Consider the following 14,584-nt stretch of genomic DNA (forward strand, 5'->3'; position numbering starts at 1 on the left):
AGACTGGAGGCTAGCGGTGGGCGTGGACCGTCGAGGTGACTGGCGGCTGTCGGATCAGCTGTTGTTTGCTGACCAGGCAGCCGTGGGTAATGACGGATGCCCAGACCCTGTGGGCGGAGTAAAGGAATCATGCACTGATACACGCACACTCACCGAGAGGCGCGGCCGTCTGCGTGCCCCTCATCTCGTAGCCGAGAGGAGCGCGCTCCGGGGCAGGCCTCCGAGTACTTCCCGCAGAGGACCGGGCTTTATACTGCTCCTTTTCCTCCCCTAGTAAGTCATAACTTAATTTGGGAGAAGAGCATAGTTATTTGTCTCTCGTCTCCATGCTACAGCACTTTATGTGCTTTTCATTCAAAATCGTTCCTCGAGGACGACCAAGTAACGTGATTTGGGGGACAGTTTTCATAGGAAGGACTTTATAAGTTTACACCAACATAGAGAAAATTTAAAAACCTTATAATTATGTGTCAGAAGTATTGTTTTTCACTTAATCTAAAACCTTACTTTTAGAACATGAAACCAAGCCAAACGGGTCTTTGGAGATTGTGCAAGCGAACTTCTTTTTTTTGAATGAAAGTGGTGCCGTCAGTGCAAAAGCAAGCCCATATAAGTGCCGAAAGGTACTCGTCATAAGGAGGAGTTGCTTCCCTATTCTGAATTTTTATTTATTTAAAACGGAGTGTCGCCCCATCCATCACCCAGACTGGAGTGCCCTGGCATGATCTCGGCTCACTGCAACCTCTGCCTCCCGGGTTCAAGTGATTCTTCTGCCTTAGCCTCCCCAGTAGCTGGGACTACAGGTGCGTGCCTCCACGCCTGCCTACTTTTTGTATTTTTAGTAGAGATGGGGTTTCACCATATTGGCCAGGCTGGTCTCAAACTCCTGACCTCGTGATTTGCCCACCTCGTCCTCCCAAAGTGCTGGGATTACAGGCTTGAGCTGCCCCCGATTTTGTTTTTTTAAGCAACTCTTTTTAAAAAGAGAGAGAAAAAAAATCTCTCTTGAGTATATTAGTTATTGAACTATTCTATTTGGAGGTGGCTTAACCCAAAACATGTTATGGATTTGGTAAGATTACAATGGATTTGAATGTTCTAGATGAAATCTGGGCCGAGAATAATTGCATAATAGTTTTCCAAAGGACTGTCAGATGGTAAACTCCTTTTATTTACCTTGAACTGATAAACGATAAGATAGATTTTCGTTTTTCTGACCTTTTTATCTACATTTATTTCTGAAAACTGAAAAAGAATCTGAATTTCCAACAAAATGTTTCTAGGCAAGTATTTGCATGATGCTTCTCTAATATTTCCTATATCTCTTAGTGTTTTCTCTAATGTTTTCTGTAGCTCTCAAATTTCACTCCTGTAAGTTTTCAGACTACCAGTAAGAAAGATCTGGGCCAATTATGCACAATGGACGATGATTTTTACAAGAAAAGAGAAAGCACTCAGAAAAGAGACAATAATTTGAAAATGTTCTCACATCATGTATTTCCTTAAAGCAATACAAGTCCTGTATGTCCAGTTCATGCCTACTCCAACCGAGCTTTTTTCGGACACTTAGAAATTGCGTTCAAGAAAATCCTTATGGAAAATTTTAACCTAGAGGGGCATTTATTTTAGTTTAAATATGTATTAGTTGCAAGTAGTGACAGAACCTAAAAGCAAAAACCATATAGCACCAGTTCCCAAGGTTCCTGCATCTAATGCAGTTATTCCTACGGCAGTACAAGGCAGAATATAAAATCCCTAGGAGAAATACAAAGGGCCATTCTCTTCTTTGACTGGGTTTGAGGGCAGTTTTCGTGGAAGATGTGGTCTTTCAGTTGGCATTGAGGATAAATATGCAGATATGGTAAGCCTGTGCATTCTGGTGGAAGCTCAGAGTTGGAAAAACATGAAACAGATTGCAGAGTCTGGCATGTAGAAAGAGGTATGGTGAGACATGTGAGTTCTAAACATCAAGCTCATGAATTTGGACTGAATTTTTGTTATGGAAACATTGAAATACTAAATTAATTGATACCAGAATATAAATTAGTTAAGAACATCAAGAAATCATAGTAACTCTGAGCTGTTTTGAAGTTCGTGTAATGTGATCAGTGGAACGCTGGTGAATGATCCTTGAAACCTGGATTGTATTTCAGCACTAAGACAATATGTGTGTAATCACTTCCACTAAATTCATTTTTTTTAGGCTTTCTTCTTTTCATCTGTGAAATGAGAGATTGGTCTAGATGATTTCTGAGGTCTTTTTCATAGGTAGAAGTATCAACAATGTGATAATTATTGACTTCAAGAAAGGTTTTTTCCATTAGCTTTATATGTTGTTTGGTCTCCCAACCAAACAGATCAAAAGATAAGTTAGAAAACAAAAAGCCCTTTACTTAGCTAGTACAAACACCCACAAAAGTTTATTGACTTTGTTGGAGTGAGATATTGTGGGAGTCACATTAATTATTGCCTACAGGTTGATGACTAAGCCATTCAGTAAGCCTCGAAGAACCTTGGACTTGGAAACATTACCCAAATTAAAAACATCCAAGATAATTTTTTTAATATTACAATTTTCCTAGTCAGTAGCTAGAACCCCACACACTAGAGATCATTCTACTTTTTTCGTTTTGGTTTTTGTTACGATGTTTTGATGTGAGATATGGTTGAAGGACATAGAGTGTCAAGAAATTTTGCTTTTTTTTTTTTGAGAAATCAGAATGGATTATTTATTAATCCAACTATCACCTGAGCACCTGGCAGGTACCGGACACTTGGCACTGGACTTTAGGAGGAAATCAATACAGACAAGGCACATTCATTTGTGAAACTACAGTCCTGTGGGGGAAACACAGTAAATGGTGGAATTAATATGTAATTACAAACTGAGACAAGTGCCATGAAGATGTAACATCTCTATACTGTGATGGAGAATAAAGGGGAATACCTGGAGACTATGCGTGAGCTGAAGATTGAGAGGGATCTGCTAAGAGCAGGATGAAGAACAGGTGTGAGAGCACAAAAGCTGAAAAACTTGGTGCATTCTGGGAATTGAAAGAGAGGCAGAGCTGGGGGTAGCAATTGAAAAGAAAATTACAAATTGAAGTTGTATTTTAACATCATGATTGATGTTAATCACTTTCTGTGTGCCAGGCACTGTGCTAAGTTAAATCTCATTTCACATGCTCAAACCCATTTGAAATAGATACCAAATAGCAAATGAGAAATTAAGGGTAAAAGCAGTGATTCCTTGGCTGCATGTTAGGATCACCCATAGATATATTAAAAGTTCTAGTGCCTGAGCCCCACCTGATTGTTGAGAATCACTGACTTAATGTTAGTCTGTCCAAGGTCACTTCGTAGCTAAGTGGCAGAGAAGGCAGAAATTGAACCTAGATCTATTGGATTCTAAACCCTATGCTCTTAGCCACTCACTAGTGTCCTGTCAACATTCAAAAGCACATAGTAAGCAGCAGTTACATGTGGGAACTCTGTTAAACCTGAGACACAACGATGAATAAGACAGAGCTCTTGGCATCAATAAATTCACAGGCTGGTAATGCAGAAGTTAGGTCAGCCCACATGTACAGAAGCAAGTCAACTGAGAACTCTCAATGAGATCAGATATATTTTTCCTATTTTAAGCTAGATTGATGTAGGTAACTGATGACAGGGAATCTACGTAGGCAGCTAGTGCGATTGTCTGCTGAGAGATGGTGCAAACTGAACAAAGTCTATGGCAGAGGATACAAAGAATCATCAGGACTTGCTGACTGCTAATGTTGAGAGTGAAGAAAAGAAGGTGGAAGATGATTTCAAATTTTTGAGTTTGAGAGACTGAGTGAAAGTAACATCACTGATCTAGAGTAAGAGTACAAGAATTGAATTTCAGGTTGAATGAGTTTGAAATACTTGTTGAACATTCAGGTAAAAATGTCTAGTAGAGCAGTGGAAATGTGCATCTGGAACTTGAATCAGCAAATTGGTCTAGAAATGAAGATCTGGAATTATTGACTTAATAGGAGGTAGTTGAAATCGTGACTTGCATAACGTGTATGCTGTGTGTGGGATTTTTAAAAAGACAATAGAGATAGGAGAAAGAAAAGAAAAACCCTGACATTGCCATACTTGAATATGTCAATAAAGCTTTTTTTTTATCTACAGTGATATTAAACACAATCAATTCATGATTATCCATGATGAGTTGTTAATACTTTCCAGGCTTTCCTTGGCCACATAGCAAATGTAATAGATGAGACATAGCCAGGGAATGCAAACCAATTTTAGACATTGGGTAAATATTTAAGAAGAATGCTATACGATGCATTCAGAAATGTAATAGGAATATCCTAGAACAGCATTTTCACACAAATAATTTTTATGTACCCCTCATACTGACTTAAATTATTTTGATCATAATATTACTTAAACCTTAAAAAGTTGCAATGTTTTAAACATAAAACTGGAGAGAGAAGTCTTAGGCTTAAGCTCACATACATCATAAAAGCAAAACATTTGCAAAATAACTATGAAGAAAAGCATAAAGTAAATAAGCTTAAAAGTATAGTAATGTAAAGGACATCTTGAAACTGATGTATAATGTCATCAATATTGAGGTGGATGGTGGGGGCCAGGGGGAGGTTTGCACATCAAAAGCTCCAAAAAAGGAAAATGAGGACATTGATCTTTTAGTGGCATAGCACTTTGGGGCATTTTTGGATGGGTCTGTACAGAAGCAGTGACAACTAAAGTCAATAAATTGAATATATATAAAGTCAAATGGTCCCTGTAAGGCTTGGTATGTATCATCAGGCAACAAATAAACTAAACAAAGCCCAAGCGAGGTCACTATGGATGAGCAAGCAAATGCAAAATACACCTCTAAGACAAAGCTACTGAGGTGTAAAACATCAGAGTGAGAAGACAACTGGAAAGATTGCAGACTATAAACTCTTTGTCAGAGAGGCAATGATAGAGACCCAGAATATAAAAGCGACACTAGCTATTAATTATTACAAGGGCCCATACAATTTGAGGTCAAAAAACGTAACAAGGTATTTGCTAAGAGATTTTTGTCCTGCTAATTCACCGTACTGTTGTTTCAGCTCTGGGACACTCCGTTCAAACTGAACTCACACACAGTGGGGTTTATATAATGTTAGGACCCTCCCGAAGACAGTATATGTATTCTTATCTCTAACTGAACTTAAGCTAGACTCGCGGTTGTCTAAGAGTGTATATTATTTTTATAAGACACTGATGGAAGTAGCAGAGAATTTCCTCTGACTTGCTAATTATATGTATGTATATATTTATATGCATTTGTTCACAAAAGCAGAGGGTTTCATTTGATAGCAGATGAAGGACACGATGATCCAATAATTAAACTTACATGAAAGAAATATGTATAAAGCTAGCTCATGTAACAGACATAAAACACACTATAGAAACTCAAGGACTTGAATTTAGATTTGTTCTGGAATTGGGACTTGCCAAAACCAGAAACTATCAAAAGAATTTCCCATCAAAGTAAAGAAATTATGTGAAATGATTTTAAATTGAATCCCCTTGGAATTTGAGAAGCATTACTTTTTATAAAGGCTAGGAATTAATACTTTGGTAATGATTGGAGAAAACTAAAAGAACTTAGAGTTTAAGAAGCAGATCTTAGATTTATAAAATTAATTTTGGTATTGAGCTATGATAGAACCATCATCAGAAAAGACATTCCAAACTGAGAAACAGTATGTGTAGCTCGTAGATGGCCTGAAGACTCCTGGTGATGTTTAATATTCTCAGAGGATGTATTAGCTACTCTAGCTTCAGCAGATCCCATTTCTCCTTTTAGAGATTGATCCAGTGTCCTCTCCTGGAAATAAGAGCTCAGTTTTATTTGAGGAAGCCTGGGGCATATGCACTATTTAGAATAAGGCATATCTGCCTTGCAGGCTGTGCTCTCCACTACCAGCTGCATATTCTTGGACAAGTTATTTCTCTGTTCTTCCATTTCTTCATCATACAAGTGCCTCCTGTTGTAAGGAATAAGTGTGATAAAGTAGTGGTAAAAGGTCATAGTTTTGCAGATTTTTTCTTATTCACTTTGCTATTATCCTTGACAAATGACCTTCCTATGTCTGTTGAATGCCTTCAGGTTTGGGAATTCCTCACCTCTTGAGGAAACTGCTTTTATCTTTGCATAGGTCCAGGTACAAGAGAGTTGTTCCTAGGATTCAAGTCTTCCCAGCTTCTTTATGGCTCCCACCCATTGCCACTCAATTCTGTATGCCAGCCTTTAAATTGCTAAATCCGCTTCCAGCTCCACGCTCCCCAAAGATCCTCGTCCTGTCTAAATATACCCAACTTCTTTAGTCATTTTCCATATGACTTGTTCTCCATCCTTTAACCATAATGGTTGCTTTCTTCTAGATATGCTTCAGTCTGTCGCTGTGCCTTCATAGGACCACGTCCAGAACAAACACCAGAGCTGCACCATCACATCTTTTGTTCTATAAACTTCTTTTAACATAACATCCCATCACAGTAGCATTTTTGGCAGCCACATCCCACTATTAAGTTGTATTGAGCTGTTAAATTTAGACAACTCTTAAAACCTTTCCATGTGCACAAACCACATTCTCTCTATCCTGTTATTTTATTGTTGGGGTAAAATTTTGGGGGCATTTGGATTTTTTTCCTATTGGGAGTGAGGGGTAGGTGCCTAAACAAAAGGGCTTCCCTGTTGAATTTCTCCTTATTAAACCATGTCCATAGTTACTGCCTATCAAGATCTTTTTGGTACAGATTCCAGCATTCATATAATGGTGCTCCCTGCAATCTGTGTCAGCACGCCATCCTGCCATCAGAACCTTATTCGTAATAAACATTTTTGATAATGCAACACCAAGGACAGGGGCCTGTGGTGGACTCTGGAGATGTGCCTTTTGGTTAACATAAATCCATTCATCAGAAATAATTATTTGCCTACAGTCATTCTCTATGTGCCCAGCTCATATTCAGAATCATGTCATTAGAGATTGGTAAATTCATATAGAAATTCAGGTTAACCACTTTGTCTTGACTAACTCATGCTGACTCCTTCGCTGGGGGCTTATAAATAATCTCTTTGAGGATCTGTTCTGAAAGATAAGCCAGATCTGAAGCCCACCTATCTAGGGTTCACAGGATTCACCTCTGTTTTTAGAAGAAGACATTTACCCATTTTCAGGATTCCCTAATTCTCAAGATTCTTCCTGATGATTGACAGGAGTTCTGTTTTATCCTAAAGTTCTTTTAGTGTCTGAGAAACGTACCTCATCCAGGTTATGAGACTTACACACAGCTTCAGTAGCCGGTGCTTACTTGTAGATTCCTCATCTACCTTATTTTTTAAAAACCAATGTTAGTGCTGCCTTTCTCTATCTGACAATTGTTCATCTGGAGAGAAAGTAGGAATTAAAGAGGTTAGGGAGTTCTCCTTTCCTCCTGTTGTCTGTTAACATTGTGAGTGTCTAGGACTGCCAGGCTCCTTTGACCTTGGGAACATTTCTGTGTCATACATAAAAATGTACCTTGTATGGCTCATCACATCAGTCCTGACCCAGTTACACTGGTTGTTGTTCATAGCGTGCAGTCGTGAATGCTTGCACTCCACAGTCTGACCTGTTTCCAGCCTGACCTTAATACTTATTTTCATCTTTCACCCTTATGTCACTCCTTAGACCTGATACTTACTACACTTCGAATTTGTTCTTTGGTCTCTCAGGAGCAAATGCCTCACATCAGCGAATGTGTGCTTTTCTCTTGGTGGAAACTCTCTGCTATGACATTCTCACCAGGTGTTTCAGTGATTCATTGCTTTGTATCAATCCAGGTAGCAGCTGTATCACCTCTTAGGTTACACATGAGCACTTCTGCCATACTGTGTTGGCCAACCAGTCACTGAGATTATCCCAGAGAGGGAAAAAAAGGAGATCTGGACTCCACCTTTCAATGAGAGGAGAGTGAGAACATTTGCAGACAAGTTTGAAAGCCTCCACACTAGGATTAGCAGAGCCCAACAAACAGAACCTAGGCTCCATGCAGTAAAGATATTTGTTACTTGTTTTCCCTTCTCCATAGTGGTGTAGGCTTCCTTTTACTAACTTAGCATTTTTCATATAACTCACTTACATTCTGGACATTAGCACCTAATATTCTTGCAGGCTTATATTGCTACTTTATCTTTAAATGTGATTACTTGTCTATTTTCTGTTTAACTTCATCAGAGAACATCCTCTGAGCCTATATTAGTTTCTTAGGAGCTCCTCCATTGCTTCCACCCCACTATATTGCCAAAAATTAAACTTTAAAAATATATCATTTCTTTTCTTAGCACCGCTTTAAATGGATTCTACCAATCCTTTTCTTATGCTTTCTGCACAACCCACTTTTACACACTAGGTATTTGCATCTTGTTAATGCTTGCCATCCCTTTCTTAGGCCGAAGACGGCATAATGGAGTGGTTAAAAGTCAGACAGACCTGGGCTTTTAATTCCTGCTCTCCCTTACCGTCTGTGTAATCTCGAGAACATTATTTTACGTATTAGAACTTCAATTAATTTTATGTGATAATTGGAAACTATGAGGGGGTTAAATGACAGTGGTATTAAGTGAGAATATATAAATACATAGTAGGCACTCATTAAATGGTAGCTCTTAACAATATTCATCTCTTATCTTTTTAATTGACAACTGCAATAGTCTCTTGCATTCTGTGCTTCAGTTCTGCCTAAAGCATACCAAACACCCTGGCAGGTGATTTTGTAATGTCATGATTTCTTTGTGAGTTGTTGCAAATGTTTTTGCCTGGTTTTTGTTTGTTCGTTTGTGTTTTAGATGGAGTCTGGCTCTGTCACCAGGCTGGAGTGCAGTGGCGTGATCTCGGCTCACTGCAACCTCCCACTCCTTGGTTCAAGCGATTCTCCTGCCCCGGCCTCCCGAGTAGCTAGAAGTAGCTACCGGCATGTGCTACCACTCCCAGATGATTTTTGTATTATTAGTAGAGATGGAGTTTCACCATGTTGGCCAGGATGGTCTCAATCTCCTGACTTCATGATCTGCCCGCCTCAGCCTCCCAAAGTGTTGGGATTAAAGGCATGAGCCACCATGCCTGGCCTTGCCTGGTTTTATCAACAGTTTTAGTGAGGTCTACTAGGGTCAGATCAATCCACTCTTTCTCTTCTTTTGTAATCGTTCTAGCCCCTAGCTCAGGCCTGAGCTAAAATGTCTAGAGGTGCATCCTAGATTATATAACTGCCCCCACATTCAACAACTGAGTGTCAGAGCCAAGACTGACTGTTGCCCCGAATTCTCTCTGCAAACAGCTCTAAGACACCTTCCTACAGGGAAGCTAATGTAGAGGAATGTTGCTTGTCTGGAGTGATTGCAGTGCTTGCAGGTGTATAATTAGTCACTAGTCAGTGTGTAAATACGCTGTAAATTGCTTTATTTGTTAATGTGAAAAGCGCTGCAGAAATACAAGGTATTATAGGAACCAAGGCTGAACATGGGAGATAAGGTATTGTGGGAGAAGAACAAGTGAGTGAGGCATCAGTGTGTGTCATGTATCCCTCTGCTGGGACGAAGCTTATAGGTTCTCCCCGCTTCGTTTTCTAAGAACACCGACTCCCCTGGGTGAATAATTTAAAGGACAAATTACCACTCTTCTGGGTACCAAAGCCAGCCATAAGCTGAAATTAAATTAAATCATAAAGCCCTACAAGAAACTGAGGGAAGAGTCAGAAATGTAAAACCAAGGGAATCCAGAGCTAAGGATGAAATATTAGAGTCAGTGCGATGTCCTTGCCTTCCTGTGCTGATGAAGTAAAAAACTAAAAACCACCCTGGTGCAGACTTAAAGGACCACCATCAAATATCCATTGTTAAGTACTTGGCAGTGGCTATTGCAATGATTTCAATTCCGATGGGGTATTGGAGGGAGGTAGGAGAGAGAACATTAGATCAACTTCAAGTCCTTGTACTTCAGCTAGCTAGCTAGGTGACCTTGAGCCAGTTACTACACAACCTGGGCCTTTGTTTCCTTCATCTCTGGATTGAAATAAATGTAATCAGAGTTTGTGTTTCTATTTTTTTCCCATATCAGCTCAGTGATCATAGTGAGCTAATAAAAACACATACACAATTTTCCAATTAAAAAACAGCAAGCTCATTATCTCTTCTCAGAGCACAAGCCCTATTACCATAATGAAAAGTTCCCCTGTACTCCTTAGTCAGGGACCAAAAGATAGAACGGCAACTGTGGAAATGGAAGACCGTAAAGTTTTGTTCTAAAACAGTGTCCTCACAGTTTCCTCCAGAGGGAAATGAATATATACCTGGTGGCTTAGAGGGGCGGGAATACCCTGTGTCCAGGAGAGGAGGCAAGCAGTACTTTGAATGCCCAAGACTGGCTTCTGAGAAAAAAACTTGGCATGCTTATACCGCAAATCTAATGATCTAGTCACTCTACATCAATGGAATGAGAGAGAATTATGAAATCGTTTCTTTATTTAATCTCTACAAAGCAAGGACTTTGGTAAACAGTTTAGCAGCTGATCTGCTGCCAATGTGGAATATGGGTTGGAAACCAAGTAAAAGTTGAAAATGAAGCAGATGTTGTTTTCTAGGTGCTATGTCACTGAAAGGCCTGAAACACATCCTAGGTCTAACATATTAAGCTTGACTCTATCAACATCACAGCTAAGCCTGATCAACATTTACTACCATGACAGTATCACAAGAAGAGCAAAACAAAATTCTAAAATTAAGTGGTTCTTTTGCTAGAAAGCTGTGCTTGACTTCTTGGTGTACATGAATAAAGGCTACAATAAAGGAAACATTTTAGAAATACTCACCTACCTGGTAGTCCACAGATCTTTAGATTTCATTGTTCAGCAAAATCTCAAAGGAAGAGAAAGAACAAGAGAGACCATCATATGGAGGACAAATTTGATACCATCACTTCAAAATGAAAACATCTGGCCACGCCTGTACTCCCAGCACTTTAGGAGGCTGAGGCAGGCAGATCACTTGAGATCAGAGTTCAAGGCATGCTGACTAACATGGTGAAACCCCATCTTTACTAAAAATACAAAAATTAGCTGGGCGTGGTGGCAGGTGCATGTAATCCTAGCTACTTCGGAGACTGATGCAGGAGAATTGCTTGAACCCAGGAGGCAGAGGTTGCACTGAGCCAAGATCACTCCACTGTCCTCCAGCCTGAGCAACAGAGAGACATCATCTGAAAAAATAAGAAGAAGAAAACAACTATTATCTACTACCACTATCATTTATAAAAGGATGTTTTAACACTAAAATGAGGAAGGACACTGTCTCAGAATAAGGGGTAGCCCTTTAAATTACTTTGATTTAGTTATTGGACATACTGACTACATTGCCCTTTAGTTTTCTTAGTAGTCATGGAGCAGTGAAAACTTCATCTCAAGCATTGTAGTTCATCTGTGTGCATTGGAAAGCCCTGCTCTTTGGCAGATCCTCTTAAAACTAGAAGGCCCCCTTCTCCAAAAATTCCAGTCTTAAGTTCCTTCAGGGCCCAACTTTAAACCTCATTTTTACTTTGAAGGTTTTCCTGGTTACCTAATGACCACAAAGATCTTTCTATTTTCTGAATTCCCGCAGCACCTGTAATTTTAATATATAATCTAGCATTTTTATTTCGTGAGAAAGGTTTTTGAAATGTAGAATGTTTTGGAGATAACAGTTTAATTTTTAAGTAAACATTTAAAAGCTTTATTTACCAACTGATAGAGCCACAAGTTAGACATTTCTTAAAAATATTCTAATTTAAGAAAGAAAAAAAGTATAGAATTCTAGAACAGAGATGAATCTTCTATTATTCAAAATGCATCTGAAGTTGGCTGAGGCCTTTTATGGTTGACAGTATAGAATCCAATATATTTTGATTGGTAGACTAGACTTACACTAAGAAAAGATTATTGGACTTTAGATTTTAATGTTGTCTCTTCTCTCCACCAAGATAAGTAAGCATCGGAACAACTCTTCTTCTACTTCCTGTTTCAAATGGTCCCGTATTCTCATATAGCTAGAATAACAGAATCCTATGTAATAGAAATTGACCTTAGAGGTTATCTAGTCTATATCCTTGTTTAACAGATGGAATATCTGTAGCCCAGGTATAGTGAAGTGACTTGCCCCAAATCCCAAATTGATCAGAATTAGAGTTGAGATTTCTAATCTCTATGCTTGCAGGTATTTTAAGTATACTAGTCTTGTATCCCCATATTTCTAGATATACAGTACATTGCACACCGTGGTCCCTAAACAACATTAAAAAGACTAGTTTTCCCCAACCCCTAGGCTCTCCTTTTCACTCTTGGCTATTCTTTCCTTCCTTGGCACCTATTACCTCTGACCTCTACCCACTCCACCCTACTTCCAAACCCATTAAAATCTAGGTTCTCAGGAAAGGCTATGAGAAACTCATCTACACAGTTTAAATTCCTCATAATTTGTTCACGGAGTGATTGGCATGTGCCACACATTTTTCTTGGTTGACTGAATGTAGGACTCCTCCCAGAGTACTTGCAATTTTACAAGGTAGGAAGAAATAAGCCGACAAATTGAATCTTCATTCAAGGCACAAGGGAGACTTCTTATTTCTTTGAAATTACCACATATCAGCAATGATTTTACTTCTAAAATCAGCCAAATTCTTCAGAGTTGGAAGCCTGCCTTCCTTTTGTCCCTCCACTATAATTACCACAAGTCTTAGATATTTAGAAATATTTACAAATTCATATTGACAATGTAACAGACCCTTTTTTATTTTCCTATTTGGGAACTGGTCTTTTCTCCCTTAACAAAAACCAAAGTGTTAACACTTAAATGCAGGTTTGACATATTTTAAACATTTTTAGGTATTATTCTCAAAACTATGTAGACCCAGCCCTAGAAATAAGGGCTCCTGTCTCTGGAACAAATTTACTACATGATCTTCTCCAATTCTCTAAACTTGTCTGGCCACAAGTTTTCACATTTGTGAAACAGAAAATTGTTCTTAATGGAGACTGAGGTATTGGAGGGTTGGGACCACACCTTTTAATCTTCCGTATGTTACCACATAGAGTCTCGTCTCGGGCTCTGCCCACGCAGATGCTCAGGAAATGCTTGCTAACTGAAGATTTTTATGATCACTGATAGAAAGACAGCATAAATGCAAAACACGATTTTTCCCTTGCCCCAAGTTACCCAGGAGCATCATTCTCATTCAGAGATGACCACATTTCAGAAAGTGGGTCTCATAAAACATACAATTTAATGAAGCCATCTGGGAAGATGATCATCATATAAATGCAAGATATTGATATTATCTGGCTACTTGGGGAAATACCATGTAAATGAAGGTGCAACCCAGCTCCATAATTCAAATCTAGTATTGATGTACAAGGTCTTTGGATAATGGACTTTGCAGATTGACATTTCTCACAAATCTGAGGCTACTTTTCTCCCCTCCTTTGCAATTTTACTATATTTGCAGTAAGATTTTATTTTACTTTTTGGAAACATCTTTTTTTTTTTTTTCCAACAGGAATCTATCAGTGTCAACTGGGAGTCTTGAAACAGAGATTTTACATCTGTCTTTATTGGTGTTTTTAAGCTTCTCTTTTTTTGAAGCAAGAAATGATGCAAATAACATAGGCATTTCTTTGCTGCTCCAATAATTATGTGGGATGTTGTTCAGTTGTTCAGCTTCCCAATTGATTCAGCTGCTTTCTTTTCTTTTATATTCTAGCAAGAAGGTGCGCTCTACTTCTGATATTATCCGGAAAACTGTTCTAAATGAAGCCACCCAGTAATCTGTTCTCCTCTCTTAACAAATGTTGCCTCTTTCTCTGAGAGACAATTGCTAAAACAATACCAAGGCCAGGCATGCCAGCAGTCATACAATGGTAACATCCAGCAGGCTTTGGCACTGTATCTTTTATGTAGTCTGAGAAAGGGATGGAGAATTCCCTCTACAATTAGGACTCTGTCTCACTACCACCGCTGAAGAAATTACCATTGGCATTGAGGCAACAGCTGCTCCCACAGTGTAAACCAAAGTTCTTCTGTGGTCCTCACAGTCCCTTCAAGAAATGATGGGATCAAGTATTTGTGCTTGGCCCTCCTGAAACACTGAGCCTATTTCACCCTGGCTGTCCCCAGCCAGCCCCTCCCCACACACTCACCAAATAATATGTAAGTGCAATCCATCACTACACTCTTCCTAGAGGTTGGTGGAACTCATGGACATTGTCAGAGCATGTGCATCCTGGGTTTGCTTGCCCCAGGAGCCACACATGGTGTTCAAACATGGTGTTCCTTTTCAGAATATGTATGGCAGGGGTTAGAAGTGGAGAGGCAGAGGGAGTGTTTCACATGCTGTGTCTGACTGAGACTGAGGTGGGTGGGATAGACAGGGAGCTGGCAATATGTTCTTGATCTTTAATTCTTTTCATATTCGCTAAAGAAATTCCTTTTCCCACTGTTTATCTTCTTCCATCCCTAAATCACACGTTAGAGGTA

The 14,584-nt window shown here is 39.2% G+C and overlaps 1 long non-coding RNA gene across 2 annotated transcripts in view; it reads left to right on the forward strand.

Annotated features, from left to right (window-relative positions):
• Window positions 1-20: 20 nt before the first annotated feature.
• The window catches only part of LOC108581757, a 59,632-nt gene continuing 45,068 nt past the window's right edge, over window positions 21-14,584 (forward strand). For both annotated transcript variants that reach the window (XR_004176474.1, XR_002516032.2), the window contains exon 1: window positions 21-273. This is a non-coding gene — a long non-coding RNA (uncharacterized LOC108581757). The remainder of the gene's footprint in view (window positions 274-14,584) is intronic.

This window comes from Papio anubis, chromosome 10 (genome assembly GCF_008728515.1).
Source record: "Papio anubis isolate 15944 chromosome 10, Panubis1.0, whole genome shotgun sequence".
In the NCBI taxonomy this organism is placed as follows: domain Eukaryota; kingdom Metazoa; phylum Chordata; class Mammalia; order Primates; family Cercopithecidae; genus Papio; species Papio anubis.